The following is a 12,397-nucleotide window of genomic DNA, read 5'->3' on the forward strand; positions in this document are numbered from 1 at the left end:
GGAGTTCTCTTCTGATTCTCATTGAGTCCTACTTCCCATGTTAATGTAGCTTCTCAGTCCCTGTGTCAATTAAGATTCTGAGACGATTCTTCATCTAATTCCCTCATCCCACAGCACTCATCCCTGTCAATGAGAGCTGTAGCTGGAAGGAACTCAGCGTGGCGCCAAGGAAAGCTGAGATGAATCCTCTGTGAATACTAAATATATTAAGACGAGGCACTGAAGAACACCTGATTAGCTGTTGCTTCAGTTGCTTAAAATAAGTTAAATTTATTACATTCAGGTTCTAGGAGAAAAGAGATAGGTTCAGTATTACAGGAGACACTTGCTTTGAGGTTGTATAAAGAACTAGTCTAACACAGGGGTAAATGCCAAAGGCTTACTTGGTTAATGGTCAGTCTCAAAGAAGTGTTCAGATCTTGCTACCATATGGGGGGGATTAAAAGAGGGAAAGACTAGATCAGAGAGGCCACTTAGGAAACTGAATTTAGGCAACAAGATAGGACAGAAGGGTGGTATGTTAAAAAAGAAGATCAAAAATCTAATAACCAGGTAGAATCAGTAACTAGCTGGCAGTTAGAGAGGGTAAAAACAGCACTCTGAAACCAGTAGTTTCTTGTTCTGTATTATTACTAATTAATTACTCTTAGTAATTCTAGCTTAATAAGACTAACAGAAATAGCAGCTATTTGTATGATTTGTAATATTGTATGGGAACAACGAAAGATAGAAATGACTCCCAAGTCTCTGGATTGCATGACTCCAATCAGAAGTGCCTTTCTCTGGTAAATGAAGGAAATGTGGATGGAAAAGCAGGTGTGGGTGGGAGGGCGGGGGGGAATGGAAGAGAAGCTGATTTGGGGGGAGTTGGGAAACATCCAGTGAGAGACCTGACACAGACAGCGGCATGTGTGGCGTCCACAGCCAGGAGAGACTGAGGTCTGGAAATGGAGATCCGTGAGTGCTCACACTCAATCGACAGTTGACACCATCAGGGTAAATGAGAAAAGAGAGAACCAGGAGAAACATGTATTGCTAGACTGTAGGAAAGGGGGAGGGCCAAGAGGGAGGAGCAAGGGCTTGCAGGGAAACAGAAGGGTGCAGTGACACAGAGCAAGGTCATGGAGAGTTGAAGAGAAAAGGAATGATTGAGCATTTTGAAGCAAAGTTGTGGCTAGGAATGTGTATGTTTGAGATCGTCTCTAATATTTCAGGCCCAGGTCTCCAAAAGCATCCCTTGGGGGACACCTCAAACCTCTCAAAATAGTCTTTCTAGAAACCTCCCTGACAGCAACTGCTGAAACAACGCAGTCCTCACTGCACTCATACCTCAGGTCATTCCGAAGTTCCATGGCTTCCTTGAAGTGGAGAGAAGAGTTTCACGAACTCTGCAGCAACTGGTCCAAGTCAGTTTCGCAGCTGCTGGAAACGTTTTAGAAATGATGGGATCCACTTACACCCTGCCTAGTCCCACACCCTTTCTTTCCCATAAAAACTCTAGAGATTTGGGGGCGGACTCACAGTGCTCATCACCACCAGAAGATGTCTGACACCAAACAAAGACTGTACTTGCCCTGTAAAAAACCTGGGGACTTTCAATTAAGCCTCACATACCATGTGAAGAGAGAACTGGGGTTGCACCCCTACCCCACCACCATGGCTCAAAACAGCCCCACACCAACTCCAAAAAAAGAAAACCAGGGTTTGGGCCAAAATAGTTTATCTACTAATAAATAAATCAGAGGTCATAGTTATTTGTTGGAAGTATAACGTTGGCATACTCAAACTCTTCTACTCTGTAGTAGTAGAGTATTGCCTTCTTTGAGTAAGTAAATTTTTTTTTTTAGCGATTTTTTGCTATAGGGTGCATGTGCTCACCAGGAAGACAGAGAGACAGAGAGACAGAAAGCAAGAAATCACCCCCCAGGGAGGATGGCCATGCTGCAATCCCTTCTCTTCCATTCTCCTCTTGGGATCTTGGGCATGCACGCACACGCACCCGGCATGGGTTTCAGCCACCGGGTACAGGACTTGAACTGTGGTCGACTACATGGGAGTTCAGCGACATGGCCATTATACTAACTGCTGATCCCGAGTAAGTACATTTTCTAGATAAAATATACTACTTCAGAAACTAAATCTTTCATTTTAGCCATCTTTTTTTTATGTTAATCTCACTAAAATTTCTCTACATTCCCAATACATGGTACATTGAATGTAATAAAACTTCGTTTAAAAACTCAAGAACATAATTATGATTACTTATTATAAAATGATGGAAAGGATGAAAAGAAATAATACTGTTCACCTTCTCTGTGCCTGGTATCTAACACTCACCCTGCTCAACAACCTTACAAACTAGGCAGTTACTTACATTCTACAGACAAAGACTCTAGGGCCTAGAAAGACTACCTTGTCCAAAGTCTAACATGCATTTAGCCGGAATTTGTGCCTAGTTCAAGATATTCCTATTCCTCTTCCCACAATCCCCTCCCCCTCAACTTTACCTTTCAACTTTTGTAAGTTGTTTTTTTACACATCCTTTCTTAATGGGGGGCTCCTCAAGGACTGTGTACCCCTTTGCCAAACAGCCCACATTGCTGAGCTTTATTTATCTCTCTCCTCCTTTGCTGTCAATGATCACTTTTTTTTGGAGGGGGGGGAGGTTTTTGCTATAGGGCGTGTGTGCTCACCAGAAAAACAGAAAGAGACAGAGAGACAGAAAGCAAGAAATCACCCTCCGGGGGCATGGCCACTCTGCAATCTCTTCTCCTCCATTCTCCTCTCAGGATCTTGGGCAGGCACACACACATGCCCGGCGTGAGTTTAAGCCACTGGGTCCGTGATTCAAACCGCAGTCGACTACATGGGAGTCCAGCGACATAGCCATTATGCCAACTACTGTTCCTGCCAATGATCATTTTCAGTAGTATCAGCTTCAGTAGTAATCTCTCTCAGAATCTAGTATCTTTTTTTGCTGAAACCTGTGCAATTTGCTAGGGAAAACCAAATTATCACCTTTATTAAATGTGTAATGTAACACAATACTTAGGAATGGATTTGCATATCTATTTTCATCTTCAGTACTGTTTCATCTTAGAGACTTTTTCTTACTCTTGAATACATGGCTGTATTCAAGAAGGTGAGGGTCAACCAAAGGTTAACTAAATCTTAAATTACTTTCTGACTTTGCTTAACAAATCTCCCCGCAGTCACTGGACCTCATATGGGTCATAGTGATTGGTTCAGAGATAGGCAGTTGCCCAAATTATGCAATCAAAACTTTTTCTGGAATGTTTTTTCATACTGGAGCCAGCAGAAAAAAGATGCCCTTATCACTGGAACTATTACAATATGAGTTCAACGTGCAGCGTGCATTTATATGTATGCTCAAAATCCCAGAAGGAGGGGCAAATAGAGGAGAAGGGATTGTGGGATCAATATTCCCTGCAGGGAGTGCTTGCTCACTTTCTCTTTTTCTCTGTTTCTCTCCAGTGAGTGCACATGCTCACTGGCAAAAAGTTAAAGAGGAACAAAACCAACATGAGTTCAGAGATTTCCACGGCCCTGTGGGAACAGCCCCCTGATGTAGTAGGGAATGACCGCCACTCACAGAAGAAAGAGGCAAAAGATGGGGATGAAGAGGATCCGGACCTTAAAGCTGTCTAGATGCAGTTATTCTTGACTGCATAACCATCATGATCTCAAAAGTCTATAAGCTTCCCCTCTTTATTTTTTAAGCTTTGTTATACTTATGTTTCTGTCACCTATCACTAATAGGTTCTTGACCAATAAATGTGTACATTAACCAAGAACAGTAGTTCTTTGCTATGTCTGCATATTAAAGTTATCTAGGGAGTTTTTAGAAGTCCCAGGCTGCATCCCAAACCAATTAAGTCATAAGTTCAGGGAGTTGGAATCATAAGTAATATTATAAAGCTCCCCAAAGATTTCAATGAACAACCAGAATAAGAATTACTGCTCTGGAACAGCTCTTACTGTTCAATCAAAAGTGGCCTATCAAAACCCATCAACAACAGATTAGACGTTAGAAACCTTCTCACTGAAGCAAAAGAATAATAGCTACTATACTGGAAGTCAGAACTGACGTGACACTGCTGAAAAATATTGTATGAAGTTCAGAAAATGGAAAAACTAGCACCTTTGGGGGGAAAAATATGATTTGTCCACCTAGAAAAATCCAAGAAAATTTATGGACAAACTACTAGAATTACTATTAGGAAAGTGGCTGGCACATGGGAAGTCTGGGTTCAATGCCTAGTCTAACCTAAAGGCTAGGTTCCATGGCATGTGCCTATAACTCCAGCACTGGGGAAACTGAGGCAGGAGGGTCATGAGCTCAAGGCTGCCCTAGATAACACTGCAAGATCCTGTCTAAAAACGTTTTAAATAACCCAATGTGCCAGTCCACATCTTTAGTATTACACAAATGTAATATGGGACTTTGGAATATTACACATACTTGTGTAATTTTATAGATGTGCCCCAATACACAGCTGGGAGGCTCAGGCAGGAGGATCATAACAGCGAGACCCTATCCTTAAAAAAAAAAAAAAAAAAAAAGAGAGAGAAATCAGATACAGTAATCACAAGTGCTGACAAGGATACCGAGAAATCAGTACCCTCACACACTACTGATGAGACTGAAATAGAGCACAGCTACTTTGGAAACAGTCTGGCAGTTCCACAAATGATATTAGTATATATTTAAGGGAAATGAAAACATATACCCGCACAAACACCTGTTCATTAATGCTGATAACAGAATACTTATAATAGGCAAAGGTAGAAACAACCCAAATATCCATCAACAGATGAATGGATAAGCAAAGTGTGGTATATTCACACAGTGAAATATTATTTGGTCATAAAAAGAAATTTAAGTACTGATAAATGTTACAATATGTATGACCTTGCAAACATGCTAAACATATGCTAAGTGAAAGAAGCAAAAGATCACGCATTATATTTTTCCATTCTTATACAAAAGATATAACATAGGTAAGTGATTGCTTAGAACTGAGCCAGAATGGGGAACCAGCAGTTAGCGTAATGGCTATGTCGCTGGACTCCCACGTAGTCGACCGCGGTTCGCATCCCGGACCCAGTAGCTTAAAACTCACACCGGGCACGTGTGCGTGCGTGCCCAAGATCCCAAGAGGAGAATGGAGGAGAAGGGATTGCGGCGTAACCATCCCCCCTGGGAGGTGATTTCTCGCTTTCTGTCTCTATGTCTCTTTCTGTCTGTCTGGCCTATAGCGAAAACCTCTCAAAAAAAAATAAATAAATAAATAAAAAGAAAGAAAGAAAGAACGAACTGAGGCGAATGGAGTGAGACAGAGTAGGAGAACTTGATAGGGTGGCAATAGCTAATAAGCACAGGTTTTCTTCTTAGATGATGAAAATATTCATGTTCTAAAAATTTACTGTGGCAATAGCTGCACATGTCTATCAATATACTAAAAAACATTAAAATTTACACTTTCATGGGATGAACTGCAGAGTACGTGAATTATTTCTCAACATAGCTGCTAATAAAACAACTGTCATTGAGCTAACAATTTGTAGATGGTATTTATGATATAATCACATTTATTTAAAGTTTAAAAACACACAAACAAAATTTTTTAAATAATTATTTTAACTTTATTTATCATTAATATTTTTGAGAGGTTTTTGCTATAGGGCGTGTGCACTCGCCAGACAGACAGAGAGAGATAGAGACAGAAAGTGAGAAATCACCCCCAGGGGGGATGGTCACGCCGCAATCCCTTCTCCTCCATTCTCCTCTCAGGATCTTGGGCACCACACACAGGCGCCCGGCGTGAGTTTTAAGCCACTGGGTCTGGGACACGAACCGCGGTCAACAACATGGGAGTCCAGCAACATAGCCATTACGCTATCTGCTGGTCCCTTATTTATCGTTAATATTATTTTTTTAATTTGACCAAAGAGACAGAGGGAAAGCGAGAAAGCAAGCCAGCAAGTCTGGGACTCGAACTGTAGTCAGCCATGTGGGATTCCAGTGCCTCCAACCACCGCGCCACCTGCCAGTCCCCAAAACGAAATTTTTAATGTTTTTGGATACAAATAGAGTATCTATCTTAAAAATAACCTGGGCAGAAAAACATGCATTTCAAAACAATAGGATAGCTTTGGGAAAGATTTTTTTAAGTGAATAAGATTAGGAAGAATAGGAAGGATTTTAACTACATCTGTTACATTGTATTACATATTAAAACAAAAGCAGAATAATTATGTAAAAGCATGGTAGATTTTTTTTCATTTTTAGCAAATCGTTCTTATTGCCTTTAGTAAAGGTCATTGACACAAACAGTAATTATCTTAATTTCTAAGTCAACATTGCTAAAGTTTATCTTAAGGGAAACATAAAGTCTATGAGATTTCTCAACTTAGTATATTTAGAACAGAAATAAGACCTGGTTCTATGGTTAATGAGAACTTGCTGTACTTTACATCTTTTGATCTTATTGGTCTCTTTTCCCAAGTCTTCTCAAGTTTCTGCCCTATTTCACTAAAGTGCTTTGACCAAAAATAGATATAATATAGTCTAAAATGTCTAACTAATGGAGGAATTTTGTATATTAACTTATAATATTTTAACATAATGGAGCTTCTGACACATTTCCCCCATAGAGGACCTGGGCTGCAAGTTCTGTCTCAGTCTGGTTGTGGTGAGCAGAAAATAAAAAAACCAGGTAACCGGCATGTAAAATGTCCTGACCTAACAAATGTATGACCAAGAATTTGCTTTGCTAGATTTCTTGATCCCTCAATGTGGGAATCGCAACTTTACCAGTGTTCAAAATGCCTCTTGCAAAAAAAAAAAATAATAATAATTAAAATCCACTAGACCCCATCACCCTACTCTTGTAATTTTAGCGCGAGGAAATTCAAGATCTGTCTGGGTTTGTCTCTCTGCATGTCTTTTTTTCCCTCTGTATCTTTCTCTCCTATGCATTTACTGTGGTTCTCACAGATGCCACGGTGCCTTGGCTAGAAGGAACCATCAATACATTACAGATAATGCCTCAGATGGATTTGCAAAAAAAATTCCCCTATTTCATACCAAAGGGAAAAAAAAAGGAACACTTGGTTGTTTATTTTACTTTTGGGACAGGGCCTTGCTGTGTTATTCTCCTGCTTTAGCCTCCTAAGGAGCTCGATCTACACGCACATGCTACCATGGCAGCTTTTTAGGGACATCTAGGAACTGAACCTAGGCCTCCCATGACCTCACCATGCTCAGCAGCAACATCTCCCAGCACACACTGCTATGGCTGTGCCTGAAGTGCTTTCTAATGTGATTCTTCAAGTTTATCTGCATTTTGCATAATTGAGTCCTTGGATTTTTCAGTGACTAGGCATGTATTGCCAGGGTTAATCTAGAAACGCAGAGATGACAAGTATCTGGGGTGATTTGCTGTCAACCATAAGTATAACAGATAGGAGTTGCCTCTTAATTCTCCAAAAGCAACATTTCAAACTAGATCTGATTGGAGTTCACTCCTCTCTGAGATGTAACAGGATTGAAAAGGGATTATGTATCAGTGAATTTTCAAGGATACTACCCTTTCTCTTTGGATAATGCTTTACAAAATCTAGAAAGATGAAAAGGAAGACCTGATTCTCAGTCCATACAGACAGCACCCCTATCCATTTGGAAGGTAACTGGTTTCAATGGTGACTCCAATCTCTCTATCCCAAGTTTGATCGAGGGGCTCTTGTCCATAATCCTCAGAGCCATGTGCATAGTGATCAGGCAGTCTCTAGGTCTATCTGAGACGTTCTAACCCTGCAATGTGATTCTTGCCCTCCCAAAGGGGCTGGGATGCTTTCCTCTGCCAGAATTAGAAACGTTCCATTTGCCCTCACCCTTGAAAGCAAGCAGATGGTATGGAACTACCCATTTCAGCTCTTCACCTCCAGAGTCACAGCCTCCCACATATAAAGTCTGTCTCTTGAGTGGGTTTTCCTTCTTTACCACTCTTTTGCAAAGCCTCTTTTTTCTTTATTTTTTTTCTCTTGTTTTTAGAAAGATTTTTTACTACAAGGCATGTGTGTTCACTGGAGGGACAGAGAGAGACAGAAAGTGAGAAATCACTTGCCAAGGGAGATGGCTGTGATGCAATCCCTTCTACTCCATTCTCCTCTCGGGATTTTTGGCATGCACGCACACGCACCCGGTGTGAGCTTTAGGCCACCCAGTCCAGAACTTGAACTGCAGTTGGCCATGTGAGAGTCCAGCAATGTAACCATAATGTCGTCTGCTGGTCCGGCAGTCTCTTCTTTCTAAGACACACGCAAAGACAGTTTACTTTCCTCCCTCACTTTCTCCCTAATCCTCCAAGGATCTCTCATTTTGGGGGAAGTAGGAGAGGAACAACAGAAAAATTATACTTTTTCTCTAGTGACTCTATAAGATGACACACAGAGATTCTTAGTAAATCGCAGTTTTATGTAAGATACAAACTACCCCACAGCCTAAATTTCACCTAAAACTTTCTCCATTAGACCCAATTCCTTTGATCATAGCACTGCCTACCAAAGATAATAGTTCATTCATTTAGTTCTTCATGGATATGAGCAGGTTTAAGGATAATGATGAGGATTCCATTTTAGGATAAGGTAGAGTAGAGATTCTGAATGAAATAGGCAGTTAAAGAGCGTATGCACACATATAAATTTAGAAATTTTGTTCTAGTGTTTAGAGCTGTAGGCATGAATGAAATGTTATGGACTGAAAAAGAAAAAGACCTAGGAGTAAGTCCTGAGGCACCCACCACCAAAGGATATGAGAAAGAAAGGCCTAAAACACAGGAAGGAAAGTAGATGTGTGACCACAGAGAGCAAGAAAGATGGGGGTTCAGGGACAAAGGTTTGAACAACTGCTTCAGATGCAGCTAGTCAAGCATTCCCCTTTTGAGAAGGGAGAAAAGTCTCGGGAGCGGGTTCTTTCCCATTAAAGATTTAGCCCCTACTGTCCTACCCAGGCAGATTACGTTAGCCGATTACAGCTAAACCTTCAGTGAGCAAACGGGCCCGAAGGGAACTGGATGGAATAGGTATAATTGGGTAAGAGAGAAAAGGGAAAGAATATTCTGAAATATGCCCTCTGTGTACACAGACAGTCATGGTGGGAATGAGGGTCATGGTCATTTACTGCAGATCTTTTACCTCTCTCACCATGGCCAGAATTATAGATTTGCTACTAAGACTTTTTCCTGCTCCCTAAATAGAAAATGGTCACAATCATGCCAGTTCTACAGCAAAGCTTAGAGATTTTCTTTATAGATATGGGCAAAAGCTCGGGCTGCAGGACACTTTAGCAGCTCTTTTACTTTCTAAAAAAAAGAAAAAAAAGAAGAAAGAAAAAAAGCTTTGCTTTTAAATTTATTTTATTTATTTCATGAAAGAGAAAGAGTGAGACTGAGAGAAAGAGAGAGAGAGACAGATACAAAGATCCTCAACAGTGTCTCGTCACACAGTCATCTTCCTCTGGTCCTCCAGTGACTCAGGCCGACTCAGATCTGGAGCCATTCTTAGCCACGTTGCTCTCAGCACTGCAGATCAATACACTGCCACCTGTACCACTGAGGCTGAGCCTGAAGAAATAACTTTTAGATTTTAAGAAGCTCTCTATTGAAACATTTCTTGATTTAAAAAGTTCAAATTAATTTATGTACATAGTAAAAATAGCTAATTTTAAATGACCTATTTTTAATTAACCTAATTCACTAATAAAAAAAATTTTGAGAGGTTTGTGCTATAGGGCATGTGCATTCACCAGAAAGACAGAGAGAGACAGCGAGACAGAAAGCAAGAAATCACCCTCCCAGGGGAGATGGCCATGCCGCAATCCGTTCTCCTACATTCTCCTCTTGGGATCTTGGTCACGCACGTCACCGGGCCTGGGACTCGAACTGCAGTCGACTACATGGGAGTCCAATGACATAGCCATTACGCTAACTGCTGGTCCCAAGTCACTAATAAATTTTAAAAACTGATGAAAAACAAGTGTCTCTCATCCATCCACCCTATTTTCAGCCTTATTTACAGAGAACACCATTTGAAACCCTTTCCAGTTCCAGTATTTTTGCTAATTACCCCAATAGCTGAAGAATGTGCTCATTCTGAACATACAAAAATTTAAAAATAGAAAGATATCCCATACTCATGGTTTGAAAGAATTAATATTCTTTAAACTACCTAAAGAAAACTACAGATTTGGGGCCAGCAGGTGTGTGGTGGTTAACGTGCCCATTTCCTGCAGGACCAACCGTGGTCTGAGTCCTGGATCTAGAGGCTAGAAAGTCACACTAGAATTGTGTGCATGTGTGTCCAAAATTCCAATAAGGAAAATGAAGAGAAGGGACTGAATCATGACTCTTTTGCCTGGGAGGTTGGATGACTTCTCACTTTCCCTCTCTCTATTTCTCTCTAGAGAGCAAACATAGCATATCGCAAAAATTTTTTAAATAAAAATAAATTAAAAAAAAAACTGACAGATTCAATACAATTCCAATCAAAATACCAATGACATTTACAGGAATAGAAAAATAACCAAATAACCAAAGCAATCTTGAGCAAAAATAAAGCTAGAAGCATCACACTAGCTGATTTTAAAACATACTACAAAGTTTTAGTATAAAAACAGACATATGGACCAGTTTAATAGGCTAGAGAACTACAAAATAAATCCACACAACATACAGTCAGCTGATCTCTGACAAATTGCGGGAAAGACAGTCTCTTCAACAAATGGTACTGGGAAAACTATAGTAGATACCCATGTGCAAAAGAATGAAAATAGACCCTTATCTCTTACTAGTAACAAAACTCAACTCAAAATGGATTAAAGACTTATATAACACCCGAAACTATGAGACTACAGAGGAAACACTTCAGGACAGGTCTAGGCAAAAAATTTATGAATACGGTCTCAAAGGCATAGACAACAAAAGCAAAAATAGACAAATGAGACTATTGGGTTGTTGGGAAGGTCATGACACATTTTTGCAGAGAAAAACAGAAAAATACATCATGATTTTCCTAAGAACCTAATATATAAAACTAAAAAGCTGCACAGCAAAGGAAACAAGCAATAGAGTGATGAGACAGTGAACAAAACTGGAGAAAACATTTGTAAACTCTTCATCCAACAAGGGATTAATATAGAACACACCAGAGACTCAGCCGCAATATTATAAAAGTAATAACAATAATCCTAATTTTAAATGGATGAATGACGTAAACAGTTTTCAATAGAAGACATACAAATGACCAACAAGTATATGAAAAAAGTTTTAACATCACTAATTATCAGAGAAATGCAACTCAAAAATGCAATGAAATACCATCTCATCCCAGTTAGAATGGCCACTTTCAAAAAGATGAAGACAGCAAATGTTGGTGAGGATGCAAAGAAAAGTGAATTCTTATACCATTGTGAGATTATAAATTAGCAAAAACACTATGAAAAACTGTACGGTCGTTTCTCAAAAACTAAAAATAGAACTACCATATTATCCAGCAGTCCTAATATTTAATATATATCCAAAGAAAAGGAAATCAGTTCCAAAGCTATTTCCTGGCTTTAAATTTTAAGCAAAGTTCCTTAGCACTTCTTTGATTAAAGTTAAAACTGCTTTTCTTTAAATTACCAGCAGAACTTGCTATTGAAAGTAGTTAGATTATTTAAGAAATTTTGTGATCAATAAAATGTGGGGGGAAACGAATGGAAAACAACTGTAGACATCAGAAATAGTGTGGGAGGGGAACCAGCAGTTAGCGTAATGGCTATGTCGCTGGACTCCCACGTAGTCGACCGCGGTTCGCGTCCCGGACCCGGTGGCTTAAAACTCACGCCGGGTGCGTGTGCGTGTGTGCCCAAGATCCCGGGAGGAGAATGGAGGAGAAGAAATTGCGGCGTGACCATCCTCCCTGGGGGGTGATTTCTCGCTTTCTGTCTCTATGTCTCTCTCTGTCTGTCTGGCAAGTGCACGCGCCCTATAGTGAAAAAAAAAAAAATCCTCTCAAAGAAATAGTGTGGGAGGAGGGTGAAAAATGGCAGAGGGGAAATTACATTTTTAAAAATATATATATTTATTTTATTTATTTATCATTATTATTATTTCACATGAGTTTTGTGTGTGAGAGAGAGAGAAAGCCACCAGGTCCAGGACTTGAACCACAGTTGACCATGTGGGAATTCCAGTACCTTAACCACCATGCCACATACTGGCTCAGAAATTACATTTTGTATGGTGTGAAGATGCTCATGGAATTAATGTAAATTAAATAAGAAAAAATGTTTCAGAAAAATAAAGGGCTCATGGAAATCTGTGTAATGGGA

At 40.0% G+C, this 12,397-nt stretch overlaps 1 pseudogene; it reads right to left on the reverse strand.

Moving 5' to 3' along the window:
• Positions 1-65: 65 nt before the first annotated feature.
• LOC114007956 (chromobox protein homolog 3 pseudogene) overlaps positions 66-12,397 on the reverse strand; it is a 32,102-nt pseudogene continuing 19,770 nt past the window's right edge.

The sequence above is a fragment of the Tupaia chinensis genome, unplaced genomic scaffold (assembly GCF_000334495.1).
Source record: "Tupaia chinensis unplaced genomic scaffold, TupChi_1.0 Scaffold000262_1, whole genome shotgun sequence".
Lineage (NCBI taxonomy): Eukaryota > Metazoa > Chordata > Mammalia > Scandentia > Tupaiidae > Tupaia > Tupaia belangeri.